This window comes from Leuciscus leuciscus (genome assembly GCF_965113295.1).
Source record: "Leuciscus leuciscus genome assembly, chromosome: 1".
NCBI classification, from domain to species: domain Eukaryota; kingdom Metazoa; phylum Chordata; class Actinopteri; order Cypriniformes; family Leuciscidae; genus Leuciscus; species Leuciscus leuciscus.
The window spans coordinates 71,252,736-71,269,814 of NC_138725.1; the positions used below are offsets into that span (position 1 = coordinate 71,252,736).

The window sequence follows — 17,079 nt, forward strand, 5'->3', positions numbered from 1 at the left end:
ATCACTCAATAGGTCTCATTCATGAAATCGTAAATATACGAGTAAATATGTGAGTGATTTGCGCGTAAAGAGACATTCCCGAAAATTCTTCTCCTGATTCACAAATACTTCGTAAACGTCAAATGTGATAGTGAAATGTGTGTGTGTGTTAATGAATTCCAATCAGTTGTAAATGGGACGCGCGTGCCGTGCACGCTCACTCAATTACCATAAATCCCGCCCATTAAAACCGACTGAAAACTATATATGGGCATCATATTATGACACCAAACGAAGGATTTCAACATGTCTTCTCAAAAGCGAATGAAGAAGATAAATTTCTCAGATGCAGAAATTGAAGTTTATTATCAGAAGTTCATTCAAAACGCCACATTTTATTTTCAAGCGTAGCCTACATAGTGGCATATCAGGTCCTAAAAAAAAGGAAGCTTGGCAGCATAGATGCAGTTAATGGAGTTTCATCTGTTAATCGAACAGTCCCAGAAGTGAAAAGAAAATGGTTCGACATGAAGCTTGACTGGATCACTTGTGACTTGCGGACTTGTAAAAGAATAAACAGCTTGAATATTAAAAAAACAAAAAAGAATAAACAGCTTGAATATTAAAAAAACAAAAATGAATAAACCGCTTGAATATCAGGGCTCTAGAGTGCGACCAATTTGGTCGCACATGCGACCAAATTTTGTAAGGGTGCGACTAAAATTTTACCTAGGTCGCACCTGTGCACCTAATGTCCTCACATCCACTGCCTCTCCACGAACTAAGCGTTTGTTCTCCTTTGACGGAACTCACACTCTTCTCTCACGCGGTGCCACAGCTCGCACAACACTACAGCCCTGCTTAATGAGTGACGACTAGGGCTGGGTACCGAGTTCGATACTTTTTAGGTACCGACCGAATTGCCTCGATACTATCGAGTATCGAAAAATGACTTGTTTTTCGGTACCAGATTTCGATACCTAAGGGGTTAACTCGTCAACGTCAGTGCTCAAACAAATACATATGAAATGCACAACGACACGCCTAAAGTCGCTCACGCACATACACCGTACGCAAACTCTACACACACGAGAAGCGTGGAACTCTCCGCGCACATACTCATATGAGACGCGAGCGCACACACACACAAACTCTCCGCGCACATACTCATATGAGATGCGAGCACACACACACAAACTCTCCGTGCACATACTCATATGAGATGCGAGCACACACACGCGCACATACTCATATGAGATGCGAGCACACCCACACACACACACACACACACAATACCCTAAAGATGTGGAAAAGTCGATCAAAAGTGTGGCTACATTTCTCCAGGCTCGATGCCAACAGCGCGCGATGCAGTATTTGCGGTAAAATAATTGCTGCAAAGACCGGTACCATGACAGATATGATGAAGACCTTGACAGTGCACGGAGTAAACATAAGAGCTTTGCTCCGTAAAGTTGGTCCGTCTTCGACTGGTAAATGAAGAGATACCTTGTTGATCACTCTGACAGTGTTTATATTGCAATAATAACCTACTGAATGTACACTGCCGTTCAAAAATCCGTTGGTTAGTCAGAATTTTTTTTGCAGTAAGGATGCATTAAAGTGATCAAAAATGACCTTAAAACATGTGTAATGTTACAAAAGATTTCTGTTCCAAATAAATGCTGTTCTTTTGAAATTTGTATTCATCAAAGAATCATGAAAAATATTTATCATACTAGTTTCCAAAATATTAAGCAGCAAACTTTTTTCATATTTCTGAAGGATCATTTGACACTGAAGTAATGATTTTGAAAATTCAGCTTTGACGTCACAGGAATAAATTACATTCTGAAATATATTCAAATAAGATTTTAAATTGTAATACTATTTCACAATGTTACAAGTTCTACTGTAATTTTGATCAAACAAATTCAGCTTTGGTGAGCATGAGCTCTTTATAAAAAAATGTTGTTCCTTTGTGCACTGGCTAAGGAGCATGAGTCAAACTGAAAAAATAAAACCAAAGTTTTTTTGAGGTAATGTGTAATGTAATATTGTTAAAATGGATTTCATAAAATTGGTATCGAAAAAAGTATCGTTCAGGAACCGGTATCGGTATCGAAATTTTTTGGAACGATACCCAGCCCTAGTGACGACGGAGGACAGAATTAAACATTCAAACGTAGCCTGGTTACACTTAAGGTCTGTGATATTAGTCTGATTTTATTTTAGATTTCGGCTTCCAAATATTATAAAAAATAATATATTGAGGTAAAACCATTAAAAACTATAGCCGCATTCTATCTTGCGCAACTTCTTCCCTTCGCAGCATTGCGCTGTCATTTCTCCCTAAAACTCAAACTTACCGACAGAATCAGCACGATCGGTGATTGTTGTAAAATGCAGTCTAGCTACTGTTGCGGGACACGTTAAATAATTAAAAGAGCAATTAAAGGCACAAAAATCTGCGCAAGAGATGCTGTTCGCAAGGCGGCGCGTGCTCCGAAACAGACCGAGACAAGCAAATTATACTTTGGGTTTCATGTGCGCGTCTAAACGATCAAATATACAAAAGTATGTCAAAATGACCGGCTTGGAGATTCAGTAAAAACAGTTTGTCTTAAATGGATGTAGTTCTGGAATAGTTGGGAGAATATGGTGCATCAGTAGCCTATTAGATCTGCACTCGGTCTTAAAGGGGCAGCAGTCTAATAAACATGCTGACGATTGCGCCATTACTGCGAATCAAACAACAAGAGAAAAATCACTCACAGCTCTTGAAAGAATAACTTCAGCTTTAATAAGCATTAATCTATTTATGATAAATTATGTAGTGTTATTTTACATGTGATTACTTTATTAGATTTCTTTTTAGACCATACCTGATCAGTAATGTTAGTAGACCTTCCTGAAATTAAAGCACTGTGTAGGCCTATATAATGTGTATCTTTGTTTAATTGTTTATCTTTTGTTTATCTATTGTTTATCTTTGTTTAATATATATATATATATATATATTAAACAAAAAGAACCGATAAGAATACAGTTAAAGTACCGGATCGATAAGCAGTATCGGTAAGAGTAGGAATACCGTTAAAACCCTACTCCCCGGTCAATGCTCCGACAACAGCCCAGACATGGAGCTACTTCAGCCACCATTCTCCCCAGTCCCTGGTAAGATGCCAAGCCCTGGTCCTTCGTTGGAGATGGCATCCGACTCAGGGACGGAGGTAGAGCCTACCGCGCCTGAGCTAGAGACTCAAAATAGTTAGTTTGGCAGCTCAGTGAAGCACTTTAAACTTATTTTTTTAAAAAAAAATTTATTTTTTTATATACAGTATAATTGTGCTTAAAAAAATAAATAATTGTGTGCACCCAAATTTTGTGCTGGTGCACCTAAATAAAAAAGTTAGGCGCACCAGTGCAACCAAGGCAAAAAGTTAGTCTGGAGCCCTGAATATATAGGCCTATATATATAAAAAAAAGAATAAAAAAAAACCACTTGCGGACTTTTGTTCCGTTTGCAGATGGCTCTCGTAATTACTGGCTCTCGTAATATAAGTAAAAAGAAAAACCGTATGTAATTGCTATATATAATATTTTTTCAAAATGCTGTGTAAATATGTAACGATTAAGGTGAATTAAAATGCATCCTTATTAATGAGCAAAACGTTCGGATGTTAAGCACACTATTTACGCGTGGCTGGAGCAGGTGTAGATTTCTTTCGTAGCAACTAACATTTGGAAAATACGAACATTTTAATGAATCCGAAAATTTACGTCAGAACCACTTTACACACGATTTACACCAAAATTCGTTCTGCTCGTGTTTCATGAATAAGACCCATTGTCTCAACTCATGACAAAATGCTCATTGTTATACGCCTATGGTACGTGATAGCTTTAGCCCACGGCTAAGTAGTTCAGCTCGCGCTGTGCGGCCTACTCAACTCAGCTCATATCAAATCATTTCTGAAATTGACATATCTTTCATAAGATAACATATGATAAAAAAAATGTCACTCAACAAAACGAGATTGCATCACATATTCAATTAAAAAAGACTATTCAATAAAGATTACCGCTCTGGGATCGGTCTTACATAAGTCTTTAATCCGATTTCCACTTCACCTCTCTCTAAAAGTGGCCCTGGTGCCATCAAATATTTTGGTTTGCCAAATGATTATTGATTGTCAGACTCCAGAGAATATTCTTGCAGTGGTTTGGTTCTGATCGGACCAAAAACCTAGAAGTTCGCAAAAATAGTTTTTTCCAAAAAATGCAATTTACTCGAAATTGGCGCCGAAGGGCGAGCAAATCCGAGGCATGCACCTGGTCCGCCTCGAGCCAAGGAATCCAACGATATAAGACACTTGAGCCTACGCCTCACGGTTGATGAGTTATGAGCCGTTTCGTACTTTTGACCGCTGTAGCGCCCCCGTCAGGCCGATCGGGGCGGGCCTTGGTGACGCTGTAGGCGGTGTGAGTATCAGCCCCCAAAGTTTCAAGTCTCTACGACTTACGGTTTGGTCTGCCCGATCAGTTTTATGTCTGAATGTTGCATCATGGGAAAATTAACAATAACAATAGGGTTTCAGCACTTCGTGCTTGAACCCCTAATGATTTCTGAAGGATCATGTGACACTGAAGACTGGAGTAACCTAATGATGCTGAAAATTCAGCTTTGATCACAGGAATAAATTACATTTTAATATATATGAAGAGTTCAGATGCAAAAGCCTCTAAGTGCCATCTGACATTTTCTTCTAGAATGATCATTTTTATCAAGCTCGTATATTTAAGTTCAATAATTTCACTTAAATGGCAATGAAGATTACCTATTAATTGTCATTTAAGTGAAATTACTTAACTTAAATATACAAGCTTTTATAAAAAAGATCATTCTAGAAGAACATTTCAGATGGCACTTAGAGGTACTCCTTACCTGTTAGTGGGATTTCTGGGCGTGGTGACTTCCACACAGTCTGTCTATTCGTGGTGGTACATAGTGACAGCCTCATATCATTCTCTGGTTCCAGCCTTGCCCTGTACTTGTTCTTTAGATATGCCAGTGTGGAAAAACCGCTCTCACAGAGGTATGTAGTTGGAAAGGGTAAAAGACACCTCACTGCTTTTACTGTAAGCTCTGGAAATTCTGTCTGGCAACTTATCCAGAACTTCACAAGGGGTTGTGTATCATACATATGCCTCCTGACAGAGTCTGTGGACATCTCTATGAGCTGATCCTCTTCTACAGTGGTTAAGCTTGACCCTGCTGCTGCATCATCACTGAATGGGAGCAGGATCCATTTGCTGTCACAGCGCCACTCATCAGAATCATTGAAGTACTTTTAGAATTGAAGCACAAGCTTCCTCAAATGCTCACACACAATGTCTTTAATGTCAGTGCTGTCAGAATATTCCTCAACTGAAGGGAACATAGCCAAGTTACCACTCTCCACTCTTTCTATCCATCTTGAAATTTTTTTAACAAATGCCTCTAGTTTTTCGTAGAGCTGCAGGACGTTTGAATCTCTCCCTTGCATTGAAGTGTTCAACTTGTTAAGCTCTGCAAAAACATCGGTGAGATACGCCAGCTTAGTTAACCAGTGGCTGTCCTTGAACATGCAAGCCAGTTCAGTGCACTCCTTCTCGCACAAGAAAGTATAGATAGCGTCACGTAGTTCAAACACACGGGCGAGCACCGCGCCGCGAGACAGCCATCTCACCTCTGAATGGTAAAGGAGAGAGGTGTGTTCACTTCCTAAGCCTTGACATAGGGATGCAAACAGGCGTGTATTTAATGCTTTTCGTTTTATCAGGTTTACAGTTTTAACAACAGCATCAAACACCTCGCTGAACTCAACACTGAGATCTCTATGAATCATGCAGTGTGTCCAAATTATCGCCGGTGCTACTTTCTTTACGTGCCCAATCAATCCAGTCTGGCTGCCACTCATTGCTCTGGCTCCATCGCTACATAGCGCCACACACTTCTGCCACGAAATAATGTGTTCTTTGAAAAAGTCATCAAGGGCTGAAAAGATCTCGGCACCTGTAGTTCACCCTGGCAGTGGTTTGCAAAAGAGAAATTCCTCGCACATCGCACTATTATCCTCGTAACACACAAATGCCAAAAGTTGCGCGTCATTTGTTATATCTGTCGTCTCGTCTAATTGAATTGAAAATCCCTGAACTGATCGAAGTTTCTCTATCAGCTGCTCTTTCACATCATTTGCCATTTCCTCAATTCGACGTCCGACTGCTATCTGACAAAGGAATAGTTTTTAATTGATTAGCACATTCTTCGTTCATCATGGTTCCCTATCAAGGCTACGGAACTCGACATTACGGATGTCGTATATGGGAACTCCTCTCATCCTTCACTTCCGCTGAAATCTTATAGGCTAACGCCAGCAGAGCTGGCCAATTGACGCAAATATGCAAATACTGAAACACCGTTGCAGTTATAATGCAAGTGCAGCGCCAATTCCCTTCAGAATCTCTCTCTTCACGCTTAAATCGTGTGCTAGAAAGCTGATACTACAAACTTGGATTATTCGCCGTCGTTGAAGTTGCGTCGGAGATACTCGCACTGTCTCCTGCATCCGATGGCAACTACTTGCAACTTATGCTCGGGCCCCAACGCCCCCACCCCACCTTTCATCCCCCTCGCGACGTCGCTGACTTCGTTTCCTTCGGGGTGAGTGAGGGGGACGACTCCATGTCGCTGTCGGCTTCCGAGAACGACTGGGGTGCAGAGCAGGCCGCACCGCTGGCGGCCGCGGAGCAGGACACCCCTGCGGACCTGCAGGACGAGCTCTTCCGCGTCCTCTCTAAGGCCGTCGAGGAGCTGGACCTCGACTGGAAAGCTCCTGATGAACCATCAAAGAGCAAATTGGATACGTGGTTCCTACAATCGAGCCGCCGTCAGGCCGCTTCGAAAAGGGGAACACCGTTTTTTCCCGACGTGCATGAGCACGTGGTGAAGTCGTGGGCGGCCCCGCAATCGGCGCGCACCCTCACTTCCACCCAGGCTATGTTTGCCCCCGTGGACGAGGCGGGGGACCACGGCTACCTCACCATCCCCCCCGTCGAGGAGACCGTCGCCGCTCATCTCTGCCCGTCGGCTCCCGCCCTGGGCTCGGACCGCAGCCTGCCGTCCCGAGCCTGCAGATTTACGGCCCACCAGGCCAACAAAGCCTTCGGTGCCGCGGGGGAGGCGGTATCCGCGCTGCATGCTATGGCCCTTCTCCAAGTGCTCCAGGCAAAGCAGCTGAAGTCTCTGGATGGCGCCGCCTCTCTTGACGCTGACGCCATCCGAGATCTCCGTTCGGCCACGGACCTCGCGCTCCTGGCCACGAAGCGCTCGGCCCAGGCGATCGGCCGTTCTATGGGCTTCCTCGTGGTCCTCCACAGGCATCTGTGGCTCACCCTGTCGGACGTGCAGGAAGCCAACAGGAAGACGCTCCTGAATGCGCCCATTTCCCCTGCAGGCCTGTTCGGAGACGCCATGGAGAAAGTAACCGAGCGTTACTCCGAGACGCAGAAAAAGGCCAAGGCTATGAGCCACGTCATTCCGCGAAGGGCGCCGCCGCCGCAGCCGCGCTCTCGTTCGTCCTCAGCCTCAGGCCGCCAACCCCAGGCTGCGGCCAGAAGACAGGCAGCACCCCGCCCGGGACAGGATGCCCGTAAGGGCCGCAGCGGTCAGTGGCAAGGGGCAGGTAACAGGAGGACGCAGAGGAGCCCGCGCAGAAAGCCCACCGCGTCCCCTGCCAGGCCCAAGCAGTCGTCCTGACCGCTCGGGCAAGAGGAGGAAAGAGCGTCAGGCCGGCCCCGCGTTCAAGCGGCGCGCTCTAGTGCACTTCGTCCCTCAGAGTTCTGCGAGCGACGCGTGCAGTTGTTCTGTGTATGCAAATGTTGTGAATGTTGTTCAAATAAAGCAAATCACTACTTCACAAACAGAGCTTTTTTCTCCTCTTGCACCACACACTGTGTTACCCGCCCTGCCCTCGAGCAGCGCAGAGTCACGGTCAATAACTACCCCCAGCACTCACATAGCGGCCATGACCGCAGCGGCGATGACCGCAGGTTTAGATCAGCCCACGCTCAGTCGTTTCCAGGCAGCGTGGGAAGCTATTCCGGGCATTTCACCGTGGGTGTTGAATATAATTCGGCGCGGGTACACACTTCAGTTCAAACGCAGACCACCCCGCTTTCGCGGCGTAATTCAGTCATTAACTTTGCCCCAAAACGCTCATGTGCTGAGGCAGGAAGTGTGCAGCTTGCTCGAGAAGAAGGCTATAGAACCAGTTCCCCCGAGCGAGCGGGACAGCGGGTTCTACAGCCGCTACTTCGTTGTGCCGAAGAAGGGAGGGGGTCTCCGCCCCATTCTGGATCTGAGACCTGTCAACAGAGCGCTTCACAAGCGCGCCTTCAGGATGACAACACTGAAGCAAATCCTGGCGCAAATTCGCCCCGGGGACTGGTTCGCTTCAGTGGATTTAAAGGACGCTTACTTTCACTTTCAGATAGTGAAGCGTCACAGACGATTCCTGAGGTTTGCGTTCGAGGATTCGGCGTACCAATATACGGTGCTTCCGTTTGGACTGGCCCTAGCCCCCCGAACGTTTTCAAAATGTGTAGACGCGGCACTCTCACCCCTCAGATCGAGCGGAATGCGCGTCTTGAACTATCTGGACGACTGGCTAGTTCTCGCTCAGTCGAGAGAAACGCTGGTCAGCCACGTGAATACCCTCCTTCGACACTTGGAGATGCTCGGGTTGAGGGTGAACGTCCAGAAAAGTGTGCTCACACCGAGCCGGACGATAACATTCCTGGGAGTGTGCTTGGATTCGGTGAGAATGAGAGCGCGCCTCTCCCCCGAGCGAGCGGAGGCTCTGAGTTCTTCTCTCGGTCTCTTCAGACCTGGCAGGCTCGTCCCGCTAAAAGAGTTTCAGAGGCTACTGGGACGGATGGCAGCGGCTTCCTCGGTGTGTCATCTGGGGCTGCTGCATATGAGACCGCTTCAACTCTGGCTGAAAGCGCGCGTTCCCCCGGGTGCGTGGTATTCTGGCCACAGGCGCGTTATGGTCACCAGCGAATGCGCCCGCGCCCTGGCCCCGTGGAGGAACCCAGATCTCTTCAGCTCAGGTGTCCCTATGGGCTTAGTGACGCGGCGAGTGGAGGTCCTGACGGACGCTTCATCCACCGGATGGGGAGCGGTCTGCTTGGGCAAGCCCGCCTCGGGTCGGTGGTCAGAGAAGCAGATGGAGTGGCACATAAATCGCTTGGAACTAGAAGCGGTCTCTCTAGCTCTAAAAACCTTCCGGTCTCAGCTGGAGCAGCGGCATGTGTTGATTCGGACAGACAACACTTCCGTGGTCTCGTACATAAATCGCCAAGGCGGTGTACATTCCAAAGCCCTATTCAGGCAGGCGGAATCCCTTCTGCTATGGGCGGACCGGTTTTTCCTCTCGGTGAGAGCGGCGCACATCCCCGGTGTTCTAAATCGCGGGGCGGATATGCTCTCGAGAAGCGGGATTCCCCAGGGGGAGTGGAGGCTTCACCCCGGGACGGTTCAGCTGATATGGAATCGTTTCGGCAGGGCGGAGGTCGACCTCTTTGCAACGAGCGAGAACGCGCACTGTCAGATGTTCTTCTCGCTGTCCCGTTCCCCCCGGGAGGTGGACGCGCTGACTGCGCGATGGCCGAGAGTCTGTCTCTATGCTTTTCCTCCGGTGAAAATTTTGCCCATGGTGTTGTGCAAAATCAGGGAGGAGAAGGCGGCGGTGACTCTGGTAGCCCCGAACTGGCCGAATCAGCCCTGGTTCGCGGATCTGGTAGAGTTACTAGCAGGGCAGCCATGGGAGATTCCGCTCAGGAAGGACCTTCTGTCTCAGGCGAGCGGAACGATCTGGCATCCCAGCCCCGCGCTGTGGAGCCTCCATGTGTGGCCGCTACAGGGTCGCTGAGCGGGCGGGACGCGCTGCACTCGCGGGTTTTGAATACCATCGCGGAGGCACGAGCTCCGTCCACCAGGCGCCTGTATGCTCTGAAGTGGGGTGTTTTCTCTAAATGGTGTCAGGATGTCGGCATAGACCCAGCGGACTGTTCTGTGTCGGATATTCTACGCTTCCTTCAGTATAGGATGGATGAAGGGAGCCTGCCATCCACTCTGAAGGTTTATGTGGCCGCTATTGCCGCGTTTCACCCCCCTGTTGACGGACAGTCTATCGGTAGACATGCGTCGGTGACACGGTTCCTCAAGGGAGCTAGGAGATTGTGCCCTGCACGGCCGCCTTCTGTGCCGCCGTGGGATTTAGCTTTGGTCTTGGAGGCTTTGTCACGACCGCCTTTCGAGCCCCTGGCCTCGATTGCCATTAAGGAACTATCGATTAAAACGGCTCTGCTTCTCGCTCTCGCCTCGGCGAAGCGGGTTGGGGATTTACAGGCTTTCTCTGTAGGTGAAGATTGTATTCGCTTTGGACCGGGAAACTGTAATGTTACTCTCAGACCGAGGCCGGGTTACGTTCCTAAGTCGCTCAATACCCCGTTCAGAGCGCAGATTGTTTCTCTGCCTGCCCTGTCCGCTGAGCCATCAACCTCTCAGGGTTCGGATGCTCAGAGTGCTATTTGCCCAGTCAGAGCGCTCCGAGAATACATTTCTCGCTCGGCAGCGTTTCGACAATCGGACCAGCTGTTTGTGTGCTTTGGTGGATGCAACAAGGGACGGGGGGTCTCAAAACAGAGGCTTGCTCACTGGATCGTGGACGCTATTGTTTTGGCTTATGATTGCCTGGGACAGGAATGTCCCCTGAACATCAAGGCCCATTCGACTAGGGCGATTGCCTCCTCGTGGGCTTGGACTAAGGGTATGTCTATTCAGGATTTATGTCTTGCGGCTGGCTGGTCTTCTCAGAACACGTTCGCCAGATTTTACAAGTTGGATTTACCCTCTGTAGCGTCTCGAGTGCTTTCGGTGAGTTGATCGCTTACACAGCATTAAGAGAGCTGCTCTGCGCTTTGCTCATGAGTTGTTCTGTGTGCTATTTGTGTGTTGTACTATTGTCACCGCTATGCGTTGGCTTTCTCTGTTGTTGTTGCCCTGTTGGTCTACAGTGCAACCTTCCCCCAGATATACTGCTCGGGATATGCAAATTCCATATAGTGTTGGTAAGCTTGTGATTGGTCCCTTTGGACCTATCAGAGGTTAGAGGTTCGCTATTTGTCAATCTCGGCCTATCAGGCGCTTGCACTCTGGGGGCGAGGTTTGTATTGGGTCTGTTCAATAGTTGCTGCCACGGCGGGATTCTATACAGTTCCCATATACGACATCCGTAATGTCGAGTTCCGTAGCCTTGATAGGGAACGTCTCCGGTTACTTTCGTAACCTCGGTTCCCTGAAAGGCAAGGAACGAGACATTACGCTCGCCGCCGTGTTCGCTATTATTTAGCGTTGTTCGATTCGGAAGGGAATTGGCGCTGCACTTGCATTATAACTGCAACGGTGTTTCAGTATTTGCATATTTGCGTCAATTGGCCAGCTCTGCTGGCGTTAGCCTATAAGATTTCAGCGGAAGTGAAGGATGAGAGGAGTTCCCATATACGACATCCGTAATGTCTCGTTCCTTGCCTTTCAGGGAACCGAGGTTACGAAAGTAACCGGAGACGTTTTACACATGTCTATAGCTGCTGGCAAAATCAGCAAAACTATAAACCATGATTTCAGAATTTTTTTCTACTGTTGTAGTAAACCGGCCTGTAGTAAACTTTTAGAAAGACTTAAGGAAACTCCTACTGATATAATATATGATGGTTTATTGTGTTATATTTAATGTTACTAATGTGCATAGACTAATAACAGTACAGTTAACATTTTGAGTTGCACAACCATTCTGTTGTATTTTGCAATTATATTTGGCATAAGGTGTACATTTATTGCAAACAAAACAGTTACTGGGGAAAAGCAGATACTGGCAGATACAAATATATTATATTTATTAATGTCAAGAATTCAGAAGTGTATATATTTATATAGCCTACACTACAAATAAATAATATACAATTAAATTATGCTTATTTTAAATGTATTGAGCAGGCTAGGTATAAAAAATATAGGCTTTTAATAATCTTTCAGTGCGCAAAACCATGATAATATGAAACGCTTCAAAACAGAGCTCGCAAAGCGCGTATGCGCATCGCGGGTGCAGAATGACGTGCTCAAAGCAACATGGAGTCACAGTGTGCAGCGCTGCGCTGCACAAGTGCGCATTTAAAAGTTCACGGCACAAGGCAAAGAAATGTCGAGCGCACAAATCCTAGTGTATACTGTATATCTGTCCAACAGTTTATTGATCATTTGTTTCACAGTTTTAAATTCCAGTTATTGTGCGTTTGATGCCGATTCATAGTCCTTGTGATGTGTGATCTAACAAGCACACGGTATTGAGTCGTTTAAAAACAGCAACAAACTCCAACAAAATAAAGTCATTTTATGCAAAGCCACAGCCTTTTATCTACAGATCATGCATTATAATGTGAATATATCATATTGGAGAGAGTTTTACCGTGCATCCAACCGGAAGAGGCGCGCGCGCTGTTTGAATACAGAGGAGAGAAAACGAGTTTCCGTAAACTTTAATTATGTAAATAGACTTCTGTCCCTCACATTAAGCTATGGAATAACTTCAGATGACTTTGTCACCCAAACTGACGCGGTAGTCTTCTTCGTCTTATTTCTTAACTTCTTTTGAAATTGTTGACCGACGGGCACGCGCTGAGCTGTTGCTGTCTGAGCGCGCAACAGCGGCATGGACGGAGGGGCGGGGGAGTACTGGCTACTGTGTGCGATCGAAGGTCTAGAGCGGCTTGCCTGCCTGGCTGTGCATTAGGGATGAAATGCATAACTGATGCTACTAAAATTTATACTGGCCAGCGGGGTGGCCAGTGGGGTGGCCAGGAGTCGGTCAGGGGTGGCCACGCCCTGGTGGCGCCATTGCTGACTACAGATGGAGAGTCATGTCTCCTGAATAAATGCATTAAAAAAAAAGAGGCTGTATTCGATATGTTAAACTTTCTCCCAGGTGTAGTGTTGTTAATTTAAAAAATTAAACATAGCAAGTGATCTCTAGCTCAACAAACAAACATATAATATTGAGAATTATTTTTACCGAGTAAACTATTTATTGCTTTATTAACCCTTCAGAATTAATACATATTTATTATTTTTTCTTGAAAAAAAGGCAGACTTAGAAACTCCATTAATTATAAGGATACAAAGATTTTTTTTCCTTGAAAATGGTTGCGTAAATATCAGTTATTAACATAGCTTTCTTATTTTTTTACCAATTTAAGAGAAATATATTTCAGTTTCAATTTGGAATAATTTAAAACATGGTCTTGATTTAGAAAATTTTGCTTTAATATGGAACTTACCTAGTAAAATAAAGAGATTTACAATATTACATAATTTGCTATCTTTACAGTCAAAATAGGTAATAATCGGTTTTCCTTCAATTGTTATTGTATGTTTTGTTTTGGATACCACATCATTTTCGACACCTTTCCCGAATGTTATACAAAATGAACAACCATAAAAGAGATGAGTTAACGATTCTTGTTCTATCTTATAGAAACCACAAAAATTATCAACAGGCATGAATTTTGAGATAAACAAGTTTGTGGGATATATATTATGCAATATATTCAAGTGTAGGCTAATTCCCTAACTTTGTTCGTGATACAAAATCTAAAAGGAACAAGCCACGCCCCCTGCCAATTAATCTCAGTCAAAGGAGAATTCCAAAAAAATTTCTCACGAGGTGTTATTTTCTTTAAATTTAGAAAGCATTTTCTGATACCGTCTGTCGGGCAGAAACCTCGTACGTCCAAATTTTGTCAATTTCATATTTATTCACAAATCGATGCTATTGGTCAGTCCCCACGTGGTTCTGTTATTTTTACAAATTATTAACCAATCTAAAGTGTTGAAAATAGCTTGAGAGCAAACCTCTTAACTCCATTGGACCGGACACTTCAACTGTCAGAGAATCCTCGTAACTCCACCTCTTCTTCACTCCCCGGCGGGCGGCCAATAGAGTCTGTCTGCATCCTGCAAGACTTCAAGTTACGCCCCACTTCAAGTTACGCCCCACTTCAAGTTACGCCCCTTCAAGTTACGCCCACTTCAAGTTACGCCCCTCCAAGTTACGCCCCTCCAAGTTACGCCCACTCCAAGTTACGCCCACTCCAAGTTACGCCCACTCCAAGTTACGCCCACTCCAAGTTACGCCCACTCCAAGTTACGCCCACTCCAAGTTACGCCCACTCCAAGTTACGCCCACTCCAAGTTACGCCCACTCCAAGTTACGCCCCTCCAAGTTACGCCCACTCCAAGTTACGCCCACTCCAAGTTACGCCCCCTTCAAGTTACGCCCCTCCAAGTTACGCCCCTCCAAGTTACGCCCCTCCAAGTTACGCCCCCTCCAAGTTACGCCCCCTCCAAGTTACGCCCCCTCCAAGTTACGCCCCCTCCAAGTTACGCCCCCTCCAAGTTACGCCCCCTCCAAGCCACTCCAAACACCCATTGTCCTACGTTCTTGCTACGGGACGGGTCCCCCCTCGGCGTGGACGCACTGGCCCATCCATGGCCCAATTTGCTGCTATATGCATTTCCTCCCCTTTGCCTCATAACGCTGTCTCTGGCCAGGGTGAGGGAACGGGGCTTGACCATGATTTTGATCGCTCCTAGGTGGCCCAGGGCACCGTGGCTCTCAGAGATTATCCCTCTGCTGTATGCCCAGCCGTGGCCCCTCCCACTTCGCACCGAACTTTTGTCCCAAGCGAATGGGGAAATCTACCACCCGCACACAGACAGGGTGGCCCCTTTGGGCCTGGCCCGTGCGAGGGCCAACTTAAACACATTGGGGCTCCCCCCACGTGTTGTGGCCACCATTCAGTGTGCCAGAGCCTCTTCGACATGGTCCCTTTACGACTGTAAGTGGCGTGTGTTCGAAGAATGGTGTGAAGGGCGACAGTTAATATCATATCAGTGCTCAATCACTGATATTTTATGCTTTTTGCAGGACCCTATGGATAAGGGAAGATCTTTTTCCACTATTAAGGTCTATTTAGCGGCTATCGCTGCATGTCATGTGGGGTTCGACAGTGCTACGGTGGGGCAACACCCCTTATGGGGACCTCTCCATGGTGCTTGAGGCAATGTCTCAACAGCCGTTTGATCCCCTGGGAAGTATTTCCCTGAAGAATTTGTCTTTCAAGACAGCTCTTCTCCTGGCCTTGGCTTCTGCCAAGTGTGTCAGTGATCTTCATGCACTTTCTGTTCATCCCTCATGTACTAAATTCTCTCTCAGTGGAGATAAGGTTTTTCTCAGGCCCAACCCGGCCTTTATGCCAAAATACTTCCCGGCATTCACGTGTGAGGTGATTGAGCTTTCCGCGTTTTTACCCAGCTCCTTTCTCCTCCACAGAGGATCAGAGGTTGAATGCCTTTGTGTCCTGTTCGTGCCCTGCGGGTGTACTTAGACAGGACCAGCTCGTTTAGAAAAAGCGACCAGCTTTTCATTTCTTGGGGTCCCCCGTACTCAGGGAACCCCATTTCCAAGCAACTCCTTTCTCATTGGCTTGTGGAAGCTATATCTTTGGAATATGAATCTAAGGGAGTGCAGCCGCCTGAGGGCATCAGAGCTCACTCCCCTAGAGGTATGGCTGCCTCTTGGGTTCGGTTTAAGGGAGTCTCTTTGCAGGACATATGTGCCGCTGCAAGCTGGGTCTCTCCCCATACGTTTGTCAGATACTACCGGCTCGATGTCACCAGAACTCTGGTTGCTTATTCCCTAAGTTAGCCTAAAGTGTTTTATACACTTGGTAAGGGGCGAGTCAAATGTGAAAAAAACATTGCATATTCTTTACTGTATAAATTAAATATAGCCTAGATGGATCTTTTTGTAAAGTTGAAAAGGGTAGACTATTTAGTCAAGACGTGAAAGACAATTAAATTCAGTATTCACGCGCTGTCTATCAAGACGTTGCCCGCCAACATTTGTATGTGGGGCCCATGTGGGTATGAAATGGGCGTGACCCACATTGTGAAACCCACATGGGACCCACATCAATTGCCCATGTTCAGCCCATGCCCACAAGGAACCCATGCTGCCTGGATATAACCCACATGGGGCCCACTTATCAATGTTGGCTGGGAATTGTGTGACAATTATTAATCCTAGCACCTTTACAGGTCTGCCTCACACAATTCTTTCCCAGGTCCTAGTGTCCCCCTCTCTACCAGATAGATATAAACTCACTATTCTGAGAAAGAGTCACAATTGCTAGATATAAACTTGGAATTGCGAGGGGAAAAAAAGTCAGAACTTTGAAATAAAAAGTTGTAATTTTACCTTTTTTTTTTCATTTTTTTTTTATTCCGTTGTGGAAACAAGCTTCTATAAGTCTTAATGCAAATCTGAGCAATGAAACATCATTTATATTCACTACGCTGTGAGACTGTCGAGGAGAACTATGACTAGGCCTATAGATTACATTTTTATCTTCCACAATTACAAAACATGAAACACTCAATGCACAGCCACAGTCAGTTTTAACTCTTTTTGCCAGTTGGTTAGCTGAGCTTAAGTCAACAAGTCATAAGTACCAGTAAATATGAATGTGCTGAGAAAGGGTTCAGAAAGAGCTTTTTTAATACATTCACAGCACTTACGCTACAAGCTCATTTGCATGGGAGCAGAAGCTACATGTGTTATTTGGTTCAAGCCAATGCAATCAATAGGATGTTGAGGGAAAATCAATAGGATGTTGAGGGAAAATGTTGAGGGATGATGAGGGAAAATCAATAGGATGTTGAGGGAAAATGAGATGAATATCTGGTCATTTACTTGAATGTATCTTTCTGTAAAAATGGTAACGGCACCTGGTTCTTTAAGATCTCATGATAGTTACAACACCTTGATGCTTGACAATTTTATTATACACAAAAATAAAATGAATTTACAAGTTTTGCTTTGGCTAAATGTATTGCTTTATTATTTTATTTGATGTTTGTATATGTGTGTAATCCACATT

General features: G+C 45.8%; 1 long non-coding RNA gene across 1 annotated transcript; it reads left to right on the forward strand.

The window, feature by feature from the left end:
* Nucleotides 1-626: 626 nt before the first annotated feature.
* On the forward strand, nucleotides 627-3,282 carry LOC309504316. Its single transcript, XR_014208057.1, has 2 exons — nucleotides 627-864; nucleotides 2,146-3,282. It is a non-coding gene; the product is annotated as an uncharacterized lncRNA (long non-coding RNA).
* Nucleotides 3,283-17,079: the final 13,797 nt, after the last annotated feature.